The 14805-nt window shown below is 38.8% G+C and overlaps 1 pseudogene; it reads left to right on the top strand.

Annotated features, from left to right (window-relative positions):
- The first annotated feature begins 13676 nt into the window (after positions 1–13676).
- On the top strand, positions 13677–14485 carry LOC118543013 (beta-1,3-galactosyltransferase 6-like; annotated as a pseudogene).
- The last annotated feature ends 320 nt before the right edge of the window (positions 14486–14805 follow it).

Genomic DNA, 14805 nt, shown 5'->3' with positions numbered 1-14805 from the left:
TCATAATTTTATTAATTTGGGTCCTTTCTCTCTTCTTTTGGATAAGTCTGGCCAGCGGTTTATCAATCTTATTAATTCTTTCAAAGAACCAGCTTCTGGTTTCGTTGATGTAATCTCCTGTGTTTCTGGTTTCTAATTCATTGATCTCTGCTCTGATCTTAATTATTTCTCTTCTAATGCATGGCTTAGGCATCGTTTGTTGCTTTTTCTCTATTTCCTTAAGGTGTAGAGTTAGTTGGTGAATTCGGGATTTTTCTATTTTTTTGAGTGAGGCTTGGATGGCTATGTACTTCCCCCTTAGGACTGCCTTTGCAGTATCCCATAGGTTTTGGACCGATGTGTTTTCGTTCTCATTGGTTTCCATGAATTGTTTAAGTTCTTCTTTGATTTCCTGGTTGACCCAAACATTCTTGAGCAGAGTGGTCTTTAGCTTCCAAGTGTTTGAATTTCTGCCAAATTTTTTCTTGTGATTGAGTTCCAGTTTTAAAGTATTATGCTCTGAGAATATGTAGGGAATAACATCAGTCTTTTGGTATCGGTTGAGTCCTGATTTATGACACAGTATGTGGTCTATTCTGGAGAAAGTTCCATGTGCGCTCGAGAAGAATGAGTATTCTGTCGTTTTAGGGTGGAATGCTCTGTATATATCTATGAGGTCCATCTGGTCCAGTGTGTCATTCCATGCTCTTGTTTCTTTGTTGATTTTCTGCTTAGATGATCTGTCTATTGCTGAGAGTGGAGTATTGAGGTCTCCTACAATTAACATATTATTATCAATATGACTCTTTATTTTGGTTAACAGTTGGCTTATGTAGATGGCTGCTCCCATGTTGGGGGCATAGATATTTACAATTGTTAGATCTTCTTGTTGGATAGGCCCTTTAAGAATGATATATTGTCCTTCTGTGTCTCTAACCACAGTCTTTAGTTTAAAATCTAATTTGTCTGATAAAAGAATTGCTACCCCAGCTTTCTTTTGAGGTCCGCTGGCATGGAAGATGGATATCCAACCCTTCACTTTCGGTGAAGAAGACTTCCAGGTCTGGATGTATCTTTAGGTTCAAAATGAGTCTCTTGTAGACAGCATCTGGATGGGTCCTGTCTTTTTAGCCAATCTGCAACCCTGTGCCGTTTTATGGGAGCATATAGGCTGTTCACGTTGAGGGTGATTATTGAAAGATGTGAATTAATTGTCATCATGTTGCCTGTGAAGACGTTGTTTTTATAGATTGTCTCTGTAAATTTCTGTTGTATATCACTCTTGGGGTCTTTCTCCTTTTATAGAACCCTCCTTAATATTTCTCGCAAGGCCGGCTTAGTGGTCACATTGTCTTTCAGTTTCTCCCAGTCTTGGAAGCTCTGCATCTCTCCATCCATTCTAAATGACAACTTTGCCGGATAATGTATTCTTGGGTGCATGTTCTTCTCGTTTAGTAACCTGAATATGTCTTGCCAGGCCTTTCTGGCTTGCCAGGTCTCTGTGGATAGGTCTGACGTTATTCTGATGTTCCTCCCTCTGTACGTAAGGAATCTCTTCCCCCTAACTGCCCTTAAGATGGTTTCCTTGGTTCTAAGATTTGCGAGTTTTACTATTACATGCCGGGGTGTTGGCCTGTTTTCTTTGATCTTGGGAGGGGTCCTCTCTGCCTCTAGGACATGAATGTTTTTCATTCCCCAGATTAGGGAAGTTCTCAGCTATGATTTGCTCAACTATATCTTCTAGTCCCCTCTCTCTCTCCACCACCTCAGGGATTCCAATAATTCTGACATTGGAATGTTTCACAGTGTCACTTATTTCTCTGATTCTATTTTCATGGATTCTGAGTTGCTTTCCCCCTGGCCTCCTCTTTTCCCTTTTTGTCTATTAAATTGTCTTCCAGGTCACTAATTTTTTCTTCTGCCTCAGTTACCCTAGCTGTTAGATTATCTAGATTGGATTGGATCTCATTGATAGCATTTTTAAGTTCTGCCAACTCAGCTTTCATTTCTGCCCTTAGAGACTCTATGTTGCCATTAATTGATTTCTCCATTCTAGCTATTGTCTTCACAATTGCTAGCCTGAATTCCATCTCCGACATCTTGGTTATATCTGCATCCATTTGTAAATCTGCAGCATAAGTCATAATCTCTGAGTCTTTCCTATTTTGGGGGTTCTTCCTCCTAGTCATTCTGTTGATGGGTGGTTGAGGGAATGTATAGAGTCCAAATTATTGACCACAACCCAAGCAAGATGCACCTGTTTTCTAGGGACCTTAGGGTTGCTGGCCTCTTGTTCTCCCAGTCTGTCTTCTGGGGGAGGGGCCTGCCACGCTGTTACTCAGGCAACCCTGTTTGGGCAGAGTTACCCTGCCCCCCCTGTGGGGACGGATGGGCTCAGTGGGAACCAGTGTTTTGGGGCTTTTGTTCTCTGGAGGCCTTCCCTGGTGGCTTTCCACGTCTCTTCCAAGAGTCAGAGCAGAGGAGACCATTTCCCAACCTCTGCTTCAGAGCAGATAGTTTGCAGTCTGTTCTTCAGTGAACTCTCCAGGCCACACTGTCTCCATTTTGTCTGTGCTTCTATAAACTGCAGTATCCTGGGTTGTGCGCCCCTCCACAGTGCTCCCAGTCCTCACCTCCAGGGCAGAGCACGTCTCTGCCCTTTGTGCTTCTAAAACCGCCAGCCACCCCCAGTTTGCACACACGACCCTGCCGCTCTGGGTGTCCGTCTGGGGGCTGCCCTAAAGTCTTTTCCCTACTGCTACCAGTCTGCGAGTCTGTGTCCTTCCCCAGCATGGGAGGCTATCAGTCACCACGGTGTAGGATCCCCATGGCCAGGCTCCCTCCCTCTGTTGTTTATCCTCCGATGTCTGCCTGCAGAATCATGGTTCCCCGCTTTGTACCTCGAAACCAACCACCTGCAATCTTCTGTTTGTAGAGATCCAGATCTTCTTACATCTCAGGCTGATTTCGTGGGTGCTCAGAGTGGATATCCACTCTGTAGATATCCAGCTCAATTCCGGGGACCAGTTAGAATAGGGTTCCCTACTCTGCCATCTTTTCCCTCATGCACTCTCACCTCTCTTATTCAACATACTACTGGAAGCCATAGGTACAGAAATTTAAAAAGACAATGAAATAAAAAGCATCCAAATTGGGAAATAAGTAAAATTATTATTTGTGGGTGATATGGTCTTACATATAGAAAATACTAGACTCAACCCAAAACATGTTGGAACAAATCAATGAGTTCAGGAAAGTCACAAATATAAAATCAACATACAGAAATCAGTTGTGTTTGTATACTCTAGCAATGAAATATCTGAAAAAAGAAATAAAGCTATCCTATTCACAATAGCATGAAAAATAGTAAAATACTTAGGAATAATTTAACCAATGAAGTGAACATTCAGTACAATGAAAACTATATGACTTTGATGAAAGAAATTGAAGAAGACACAATAAATGGAAAGATATCTCATGTTCATGGATCAGAAGAATTAATATTGTTAAAAATCCATACCACCAAAACTATTTATAAATGCAGTGTAATCCCTATCAAAATCCTAATGGTGATTTTCACAGAAACAGAAAAAATAATTCTAAAATTGGTTTGAAACCACAGAAGACCCCAAACACTCAAAGCAATTCTGAGGTAAAAGAACAAAGTTGGAGACCTTAAACTTCATGATTTCAAATTATACCACAAAGTTACAGTAATTAAAATAGTATGGTACTGGCATAAGAACAGACACGACCAATGGGAGAGAGCCCAGGAATAAACCCCTGCATATATGGTCAAATAATATTTGACAATGGTTTCAAGAACATTCAATGGGGAAAGGGTACCCTCTTCAACAAATGGTGATGGGAAAACTGGATAATCACAGGCAAAGAAATGAAATCAGACCCCCATCTTACAGCACTCATTAAAAATACCTCAAAATAGATTATGATATAAATATAAGACCTGACATTGTAAAACTCCTTCAAGAAAACATAAGGAATAGGGCACCTGGGTGGCTCAGTCGTTAAGTGTCTGCCTTCAGCTCAGGTCATGATCCCAGGGTCCTGGGATCCAGCCCTGCATCGGGCTCCCTGCTCCACGGGAAGCCTGCTTCTCCCTCTCCCACTCCCCCTGCTTGTGTTCCCTCTCTCGCTGTGTCTCTCTCTGTCAAATAAATAAATAAAATCTTTAAAAATTAAAAAAAAGAAAACATAAGGAAGAAACTCCCTGGCATTGGTAATGGCATTGGTAATCATCTTGGCAATGATTTTTGTATATGACACCAAAAATAGAGTCAAGAAAAGCAAAAACAAACAAGTTGAGGCCACATGAAACAAAAAAGCTTCTGCACAGGAAAAGAAACAATCAACAAAATGAAAAGTTAACCTACAAAATAGGAGAAAATACTTCCAAACCATATATTGGATAAGGGTAATACAATTGAATAACAACAACAAAAAATCAAACTAAAAATGGGCAAAATAACTCGATAGACATTTTTGCAAGGAAGACATACAAATAGACAATGGAAACATGAAAAGATGTTTAATATGACTAATCATCAGGGAAATCTAAGTCAAAACCACAGTAAGATATTATCTCACACATGTTAGAATTTTTAGCATATAAAAGATAAGGAATAACAAGTGTTGGTGAAAATATGTGGGAAAGAGAACCCTACCCAGTGCAGTCTTGGTGGGAATGTAAATTTGTACAGATACTATGGAAACCAGTATGGAGGTTCCTCAAGTTATAAAAAATAGAGTGATCATATGATCCACCAATCCGACTTCTGGGTATATATCCAAAGGAAATGAAATCAGGATTTCAAAAAGGTATCTGTTATTCCATATTCACTGCAGCATTATTTACTATAGCTAAGATATGGAAACAACTTAAATGTCCATCAGTAGATAAATGGATGAAGAAGATGTGGATATGTGTGTGTGTGTGTACAGACACACAAACACCCATACAATGGAATATTATTCAGCAGGGAGAAAGAAGGAAATCCTGCCATTTGGAACAGCACGATGGACCTTGAAGGCATTATGCTAGGGGAGGTAAGTCAGAGAGAGAAAGAGAAGTACTGCATGATATCACTTATATGTGTAATCTTAAAAAGCTGAATTAGTAAAAACAGAGGTAGAATAGTGGTTACCAGGAACTAAGGAGTGGGAAAATTGGAAAAATATTTAACGGTACAAACTTGAAACTAGTAGATAAACACATTCTGGAGATCTAATGTACACCATAGTGATTATAGTCAATAATACTCTATTATAAACTTCAAAGTTGTTAAGAGACTAGACCTTAATTGTTTTTACAATAAAGAAATGATAATTATGTGATGTGATAGAAGTATTAGCTAATGCTAAGATGATAAACATATTGCAATATATAAATGTATCTAACCAATACATCATAAACTTAAAATAGACACCATGTTATATTCAATGATATTTCAATAAATATAAAAATAAATAAGTTCTCTGCCCATTTTCATTACATTATTTGCCACTCTGTTATAGAGTTATAGCAGTGTTTGCCTTTTAGACAATTTATAGTTAATATTTATTATAATTATTAATACATCGGATTTAAATCTATTAAATATATATTGCAGAGTGGTGATCACCAAGACACCATGGTACTGGTACAAAAACAGACATATAGACCAATGGAACAGAATAGAGAGCCCAGATATGGACCCTCAACTCTATGGTCAAATAATCTTTGACAAAGCAGGAAAAAATATGCAATGGAAAAAAAAGACAGTCTCTTCAATAAATGGTGCTGGGAAAATTGGACAGCCACATGCAGAAGAATGAAACTCGACCATTCTCTAACACCATACACAAAGATAAACTCAAAACGGATGAAAGACCTCAATGTGAGACAGGAATCCATCAAAATCCTAGAGGAGAACATAGGCAGTAACCTCTATGACACCGGCCACAGCAACTTCTTTCAAGATACATCTCCAAAAGCTAGTGAAACAAAAGCAAAAATGAACTTTTGGGACTTCATCAAGATAAAAGGCTTCTGCACAGCAAAGGAAACAGTCAACAAAACAAAGAGGCAACGCACAGAATGGGAGAAGATATTTGCAAATGACACTACAGATAAAGGGCTGGTATCCAAGATCTATAAAAAACTTCTCAAACTCAACACCCAAAAAACAAATAATCAAGTCAAAAAATGGGCAGAAGACATGAACAGACACTTCTCCAAGGAAGACATACAAATGGCTAACAGACACATGAAAAAATGTTCATCATTAGCCATCAGGGAAATTCAAATCAAAACCACATTGAGATACCACCTTACACCAGGTATAATGGCAAAAACTGACAAGGCAAGAAACAACAAATGTTGGAGAGGTTGTGGAGAAGGAGGAATCCTCTTACACCATTGGTGGGAATGCAAGTTGGTACAGCCACTTTGGAAAACAGTGTGGAGGTGCCTCAAAAAGTTAAAAATAGAGCTACCCTATGACCCAGCAATTGCACTACTGGGTATTTACCCCAAAGACACAGATGTAGTGAAAAGAAGGGCCATATGCACCCCAATGTTCATAGCAGCAATGTCCGCAATAGCCAAACTGTGGAAAGAGCTGAGATGCCCTTCAACAGATGAATGGATAAAGAAGATGTGGTCCATATATACAATGGAATATTACTCAGCCATCAGAAAGGATGAATACCCAACTTTTACATCAATATGGATGGGACTGGAAGAGATTATGCTAAAAGAAATAAGTCAAGCACAGAAAGTCAATTATCATATGGTTTCACTTGTTTGTGGAACATAAGGAATAGCATGGAGGACATTAGGAGAAGGAAGGGAAAAATGAAGGGGGGAAATCAGAGGGGGAGATGAACCATGAGAGACTATGGACTCTGAAAAACAAACTGAGGGTTTTAGAGGGGAGGCGGTGGGGGGATGGGTTAGCCTGGTGATGGGTATTAAGGCGGGCACGTACTGCATGGAGCACTGGGTGTTACACGAAAACAATGAATCGTGGATCACTACATCAAAAACTAATGATGTATTGTATGGCGACTAACATAACATAATAAAATTAAAAAAAAGAAATATAGATATATTCACATTTATCTCACTTGTACTATTACTTTTTCAATCCTCCTGCTTTATTTTGGCTTAATTTTTATTATTCCATTTTTCCTTTTATTATCTCCTAATTACACATTCTCATACTAAAATCTTAGGGGTTATATAGAGATTCCAGCAGACACCCCTTATTAAAATAAAAATCTGTGTATTTCTGGGGCAATTAAAGGAAATTAAAACATTTCTATTCCATTTATCTTTGTTCTGATTCATGTGTATTTTTTCATATATTTTACTTCTGCATATATATTAGACCTAGGCCGATGATGATATGATAATGATGATGATGATTTTATACAATCAACAGTAATTTAGAATTACCCATTTATATATCCATTTTGTTTCTGTTTACTCTTTAATTGCTAATAGTGCTTCTGGAATCTTAAATTTACACAAAGAACCTCCTTTAATATTTCTTTAATGAAGGCCTAATGGTGAAATGTCTTGGCTTTATAGGTCCAAAAATGTCATCATTTTTTTGTCTAAAAAAATTATTTTTTCACTTAGAGTATTTCTTTCATTTATTTATTTATTTATTTATTTATTTATTTATTTATTTAAATTTTGTTAGTGAACTTACAGTGCAATATTGGTTTCTGGAGTAGAATTCAGTGATTCACAACACCCTTTAATACATATCACTGATCTGGCTCATCCTTGACCCACCTCCCTCCATCCAGCTTCAGTTTGTTCTCTAGAGCACTTAGCAATCAAAAAGAATGAAATCTTGCCATTTGCAATGACATGGATGGAGCTAGAGTGTATCATGCTAAGTGAAATAAGTCAGTCAGATAAAGACAAATACCATATGATCTCACTCATAGGTGGAATTTAAGAAAGAAAACAGATGAACATATGGGAAGGGGGGAAAAGAAAAAAAGGAGAGAATGTCATCATTTTTACTTAATTTTGATAGTTTCACTTGATACACAGGTTTGTGTTGGCAATTATTTTCTTTTAGTTCTTTGAATATATTATTCCATTGAATTCTGATTTCCATCATTTCTGTTACCAAGTCACTTGTAAATGTTTTTTCCCCCTTTAAACACAATTTTTCTTTTCTTTGGGTGCTTTGAAGACTTTCTCCTTTTCATTAATTTTTATTAGTTTTGCTATAATGTACCTATGTATGTTTGCTTTTAATTTATCTTTGTTAAGTTTGTTTATAATGCTTTTTTTAATTTGCAGATTGATCTTTCTTCAATCTTCTAACATTCTTTAACCAGTATCTCTTCAAGTACTGTTCAGCCCTATTCTCTCTCCACCATCTTCTTCACTCCAATCAGTCTTTTTTCACTATAACCAACATATCTCTTATGGTCCTTCTTCAAATATCCACCTATTTGCTTCTCTATGACATCACTGTAATATTTTCTTCTGACCAGTCTTCCAGTTTGCTTATTCTCTTTTCCTCTACATCTTATCTATTAAGTGAATATTATTTTCAGTTATTACAAGTTTTTATCTAACAAATCCATTTGATCTTTTTGTATGGTTTTAAAGTCCATGTCTGTTAACTCCATTATTCGGATTTCTTGGTTGTCTAAAATATTTTCTTGGTATTTGGTTTTTCCCCCTCCCCCACCCATATACTCATTTAGTTGTCAGATATATTAATGTGAGATTTAATGTGAAAAACTATAGATACAATTTGAGACTCTGGGTGATGTGACCTTTCTCCAGACAGGATTTGCTTATGCTTCTGTTAGGAAGATAAGCTAAAGGAACTAGAAATCCCACAGCAGGATGACTTATTTAAGGAATAATATGATCTGAAGCTTGGCTTCAAACTATACAAGGGAAATTCTACATGTACCTCAGCCTCACTCCTTTCAGAGTCCCAACCGAATGTGTGCGCTTATTTCCCAAGGTCTCACCTCCTTCCTAGGGCCAATTACTGAAATATTTGTCAATATACTATTAGTGACTCCACAGAAAGTGATGCTTGGTTTTGTACACTCTCTGTATCTACTTTTAGAATCAGCAATTGCTATAATTTGAGGAAAAAGCAGCACCAATGACAGGATTGCTTCTTTGAGCATTTCTTCTTTTTAAAGTTTGGCTCCCAAATTTGCCAATATACCTATGTAAGTTTTGATGCCTTTTAACATATTTATGCTTTTTAGGATAAACCTTATTGAAGTATAACTCACATAAAATAAATGTGTTTGATATAAGTATAGATAGAGTTAGATGAGTTTTGAAAACTATATACACAATTCATAGCACTCACCATAGCACATACCCTTCCCAATGTCTATCACCCAGCCACCCCATCCCTCCCACCCCCACCACTCCAGCAACCCTCAGTTTCTTTCCTGAGATTAAGAATTCCTCATATCAGTGAGGTCATATGATACATGTCTTTCTCTGATTGACTTATTTTGCTCAGCATAATACCCTCCAGTTCCAACCACGTCGTTGCAAATGGCAAGATTTCATTCCTTTTGATGGCCGCATAATATTCCATTATATATATATATACCACATCTTCTTTATCCATTCATCTGTCGATGGACATCTTGGCTCTTTCCATAGTTTGGCTTTTGTGGACATTGCTGCTATAAACATCAGGGTGCACGTACCCCTTTGGATCCCTACATTTGTATCTTTGGGGTAAATACCCAGTAGTGCAATTGCTGGGTCATACGGTAGCTCTATTTTCAACTTTTTGAGGAACCTCCATACTGTTTTCCAGAGTGGCTGCACCAGCTTGCATTCCCACCAACAGTGTAGGAGGGTTCCCCTTTCTGCGCATCCCTGCCAACATCTGTCATTTCCTGACTTGTTAATTTTAGCCATTCTGACTGGTGTGAGGTGGTATCTCATTGAGGTTTTGATTTGGATTTCCCTGATGCTGAGCGATGTTGAGCATGAGAGACTATGGACTCTGAGAAACAAACTGAGGGTTCTAGAGGGCAGGGGAGTGGGGGGATGGGTTAGCCTGGTGATGGGTATTAAAGAGGGCACGTACTGAATGGAGCACTGGGTGTTATACACAAACAATGAATCATGGAACACTACATCAAAAACTAATGATGTAATGTATGGTGATTAACATAACATAATAAAAAAAAGAAAAATAAATAAAGCTATATACAGCAATGTAAACACTACTAGAATTAGGAAGTAAAAGTATTCATTTCCCCCAAATTCCCTTTGCAGCCAATCTCCTAAGACCCGAACCCAGGCAAAGATGGATTTGTCTTATATAATTACAAATTACAATATGTTTTTTGCCTTTTCTAAAATTTCTTATGAAATTATATTAATGTACTCTTTTGTGTCTAGCAAACACTGTTTTAAAATGTTATCTATATCTTTGCATATATCAGCAATTTGTTTCTTTTTATTAGCATTCCATTGTGCAGATACACCACAATGTGTTCACCCATTTACCTGCTGACAGACATTTACATTATTACCAGTTTATAGTCATTATTAATACAGCTTCTACGAAATTCCAATACAAGTGTTTTTGTGGACATAAGTTTTCATTTACTTTGGGTAAATATCCAGCTGACTTGTATGGTAATTGTAAATTTGAATTTATAAAAAACCGCCAAACATTTGTATGTCTTCCTTGGAGAAGTGTCTGTTCATGTCTTCTGCCCATTTTTTGACTTGATTATTTGTTTTTTGGGTGTTGAGTTTGAGAAGTTCTTTATAGATCTTGGATACCAGCCCTTTATCTGTAGTGTCATTTGCAAATATATTCTCCCATTCTGTGGGATGCCTCTTTGTTTTGTTGAAGGGGGGAAATCGGAGGCAGAGATGAACCTTTAGAGACTATGGACTCTGAGAAACAAACTGAGGGTTTTAGAGGGGAGGGGGTGGGGGGATGGGTTAGCCCAGTGATGGTTATTAAGGAGGGCACGTACTGCATGGAGCACTGGGTGTTATATGAAAACAATGAATCGTGGATCGCTACATCAAAAACTAATGATGTACTGTATGGTGACTAATATAACATAATAAAATTAAATTAAAACAAAAACAAAAAACAAAACAAAACAAAAAACCCTGCCAAACAATATTTAAAAGTGGTGATAAATTTTACAATAACCAGAAACATATTAAAATTTCAAATACTCCATATTTGGCAATATTTGTGTCAGTTATGTCAATTTTAGTAATTCTAGTTGGTGTGTAGTATAATTATATAGACATTTCAATATGCACTTCCCTAATGACAAACAATGCTGAATATAATTTGATTCTGCCATTGACCATTTGTTTATCTCATGTTACAAAGTGTTTAATTTTGCTCCCCTTCTTTATGAATCTTTATGTTGATGGATTAAAAGAGTTTTTCAATATTTTGGATACAAGTCCTTTGTAAAATATATGTTTAAAATGGTTTGGCCTACTCTCCAGTTTTCCTTTTCATTTTCTTAAGGGTGTGTATAGGGCTCCCCAAAGAAACCTGTATGTGTGTGTGTATGTGTGTGCATGTGAGCATATATGTGGAGGGGGGTAGAGAGTTTTTTAAATTGTCTCACATGATTGTGTGGGCTGGCAAGTCAGAAATATATAGGGGAGGTCAGCAAGTAGGAAATTCAGGTAGAATTTGACACTGCAGTATTGAGTCCAAAATCTCCACTGCAGGTCAAAAGACTGGAAATTCAGTCAGACTTTTTATGTTCCAGTCTGGAAGTGGAATTCATTCTTCTTGAGAAACCTGTTTTTGCTCATAAGGCCTTCAATTGATTGGATGTAGCTAACCCACATTATGGAAGATGATCTGCTTTACTGAGAGCCAACTGATTATAAAAGTTAATCATATCTAAAACAGTATCTTCACAGCAACATCTGGATTAGTGTTTGGCCAAACAACTGGGCACCATAGCTTAGCCAAACTGGACACGTGAAATTAATCATCACAGAGTGTCTGAAGCAGAAAATTTTAATTATGATGAGTCTAATTTATCAATTTTAATGGCTCAAGCCTTTTACATTTTATATATATAAAAAAAAACTTTGCCTACCCCAAGAATGCTAAAATTACTCATAAATATACTTTTATCAATTTTATAAATTAGAAATCTTAAATAGAGGTCTATGTAGAATATGTATTTTGTGTAAGGTTTTGGGTAAGTGCCAGCTTTGTTTCTATTTGTCTATTCAGTGTTCCAGCACTATTTGATGAAAAAACTATGGCTTTTTTCACTGACTTTCTTTGGAACCCATGTTAAAAATATGTAGACCAGATATATGTGATGTATTATTTTCATAAGTTTTTGTAAGCAAGACTCATTTCCTCACCTCCTGCTTCCAAAACTAAATTCTTGAGAAAGAGATTTATTTGAAATAATTGGTTCACCTGATTGTGGGGCTGGCAAGAATCTTGTTTTGACAGAGTATTTTCACTTCACTTTTTCAAACTCTAAACATGTTACTAAAAAGTGTCTTAGAGAAACTTCTGGAAAGGTCAAGTAAGGACTTCTCATATCCACTCCTCTATAAGAGAGCACACAGAGAGAGACAGACACAGAGAGAACACTGGCAAAGTGGTCAACATCAACTTTTTCAAAACTTTGTAAATGACCCAAAGGTGCAACAAGCTGGAGAGCATTTCTTTAAGAACAACAATTAAATCTCAGTGAGAACTGTAAGCTCTGAGGATGCTCTATTCCTACTCACCTCCACAGGTCAGTGGTAGTCTTGAAAAAGAGAGGCCTAAGAGCAAGAGTAACTAAAAACAAAACAAAACCCCAGCAGTGTAGTAGCTACTGAAGGGACAATTGTTTGGGAAGTTTCCAAAAAAGCCCACTGCCAGAGAACTGTCACTGTATGACCTGACTGGAAGCTTCCTGGAAATGCCCATTCACAGGGCTTTGAACTGACTCAGAGTTCACGCAGTGAGGAAACATCTGGTTGATAGTCAAAAACAAATAATAGCAATTGTATAAAATTGCAGCTGCAATTTTAGGCAGAAAAACTAGTTAGGGCAAAAAATTCAGGCAGAAAAACTAGTTAGGGCAAAAAAAGATGGCCAAGAAAATTACATAGGAAAATCAAGGGAATAAATGTTCACAAATGGCTTTGAAAGGTTACACTCTATTCCTAGAGACCCAGATGGCAGAATACATGGGCAAGGATAGATGGACGCTCAGGAAGATAATTTAAAAGATCCTAATCTTTCCCCTATGGAAACTCTGAATTACTGCACAAGCAGGAAATGAAAGCTAAGAAAGAACTAAGTATTAGAGCATTGAAGGCATACTGCAACATATATACACAGAACCTCTTTGCAAATGGTGGAAGATTTATTGCTTTAAGTCATTTAAGAAAGTTTCTACCAGTCACTAGCTGACTATGAAGCTTACCAAAGATTTTGTTGGCTCCACACAACAAAGAATATGGAATGTACAGAATTGATCCAAATAAGTGATCAAGCAGCAAAGTAACAAACTTTTGGAAATGGGGGTAAAGGGTGAGTAGGGCTGATTTCTAGAGTTCCTATATACTAGCTTTTCCCTGGCCCTCTGCCTCCACCACCAGTGGACATGGCCTGCCTGCTGACTTCAGGGCCTTGGGTTCTTCCCACATGTGCATCATGAAGCTGCTGTGGCCTGCCTGGTGGCACCAGATGGCACTAGGCCTGGGTGGCCTGGCACATGGCACATGGCTGGCAGTGGCATGGCAAGGCAGCCCAGATGATGTGTAGGCATGCTTCATGGTGGGCACAGGCAGCCTGGGGGTGGGGGAGGGGTGTGCCCTGGGGTATGAGCAGGCACAGCATGGTGACCTACTGCTGCTGTCCACAATGCACAACGCGTACAAGAACCTCACAGCCAAGGAGCTGGCCATGCTGGCTGAGCATGTGGCCTTCAAGTTTGTGCTCAATGCAGACTTGTTCATGCAGCTGGACTGGCTGCTGGCCAACCTGCACATGTGTGACCCTGTGCATTGCAGCCACCTCTGCTGAGGCTTCTTTTTAGGCCAAGTCCATGTCAAGCCCAGGAGCACTAGTACGAGGCCACCTGGTTGCTCTGTGACTACTAGCTACCCTACACGCTGGGGGGTGGCTATGTGCTCTCGACCAACCTGATGCACTACCTGCACCTCAGCCACACTTGTGCACGTGGCACAGTAACTTAGGTGTTCCTGGGTGCTTGGCTCTTGTCTATGGACATACAGCATGCGCACAACCCAGGCTTCAACACCAAGTACAAGTACTGTGCCTGCAGTAACCAGTACCTGGTGACACACAAGCCCAGCCTAGAGGACATGCTGGAGAAGCACCACATACTGATGCAAGAGGGCTACTTGTACAAGCAGGAGGTGCAGCTGTGGCTCTCTGACATCTATGACTGGTCCCCACCTCCCTCACAATGCTGTCAGAGGAAAGAGGTCATACCCTGAGCTGCAGCCACTGACCTGCCATATGTCACAATGGCCTGGAAGGAGGCCAGGACAGATGCCTTGGGAGGTGGCCACAGCCAGAGTCATTTGTGGGCCTGTGGAGCAGCCACTGAGGTGGCCTCCCACTGACCTTGCATGGGCAAAGTGACAGGTTCTGGCTAGTAGTCCAGAATCAGTCCAGCCCTTGAGAGGACCTCATTTATTCAGTGACCAGTGAGGTTTTCAGGCAGATGCCAAGCAATAGTGGATAGAGCCTGGGTCCCAGCTCTAGCAGGTACCAAGGGCTGTGCACCCCAGTGGCCACAAACAGGATCTTGTTC

This window comes from Halichoerus grypus, chromosome 5 (assembly GCF_964656455.1).
Source record: "Halichoerus grypus chromosome 5, mHalGry1.hap1.1, whole genome shotgun sequence".
Taxonomy (NCBI): domain Eukaryota; kingdom Metazoa; phylum Chordata; class Mammalia; order Carnivora; family Phocidae; genus Halichoerus; species Halichoerus grypus.
Note: the sequence above shows the minus strand (reverse complement) of the source record. Positions and strands in the feature narration are given on the sequence as shown.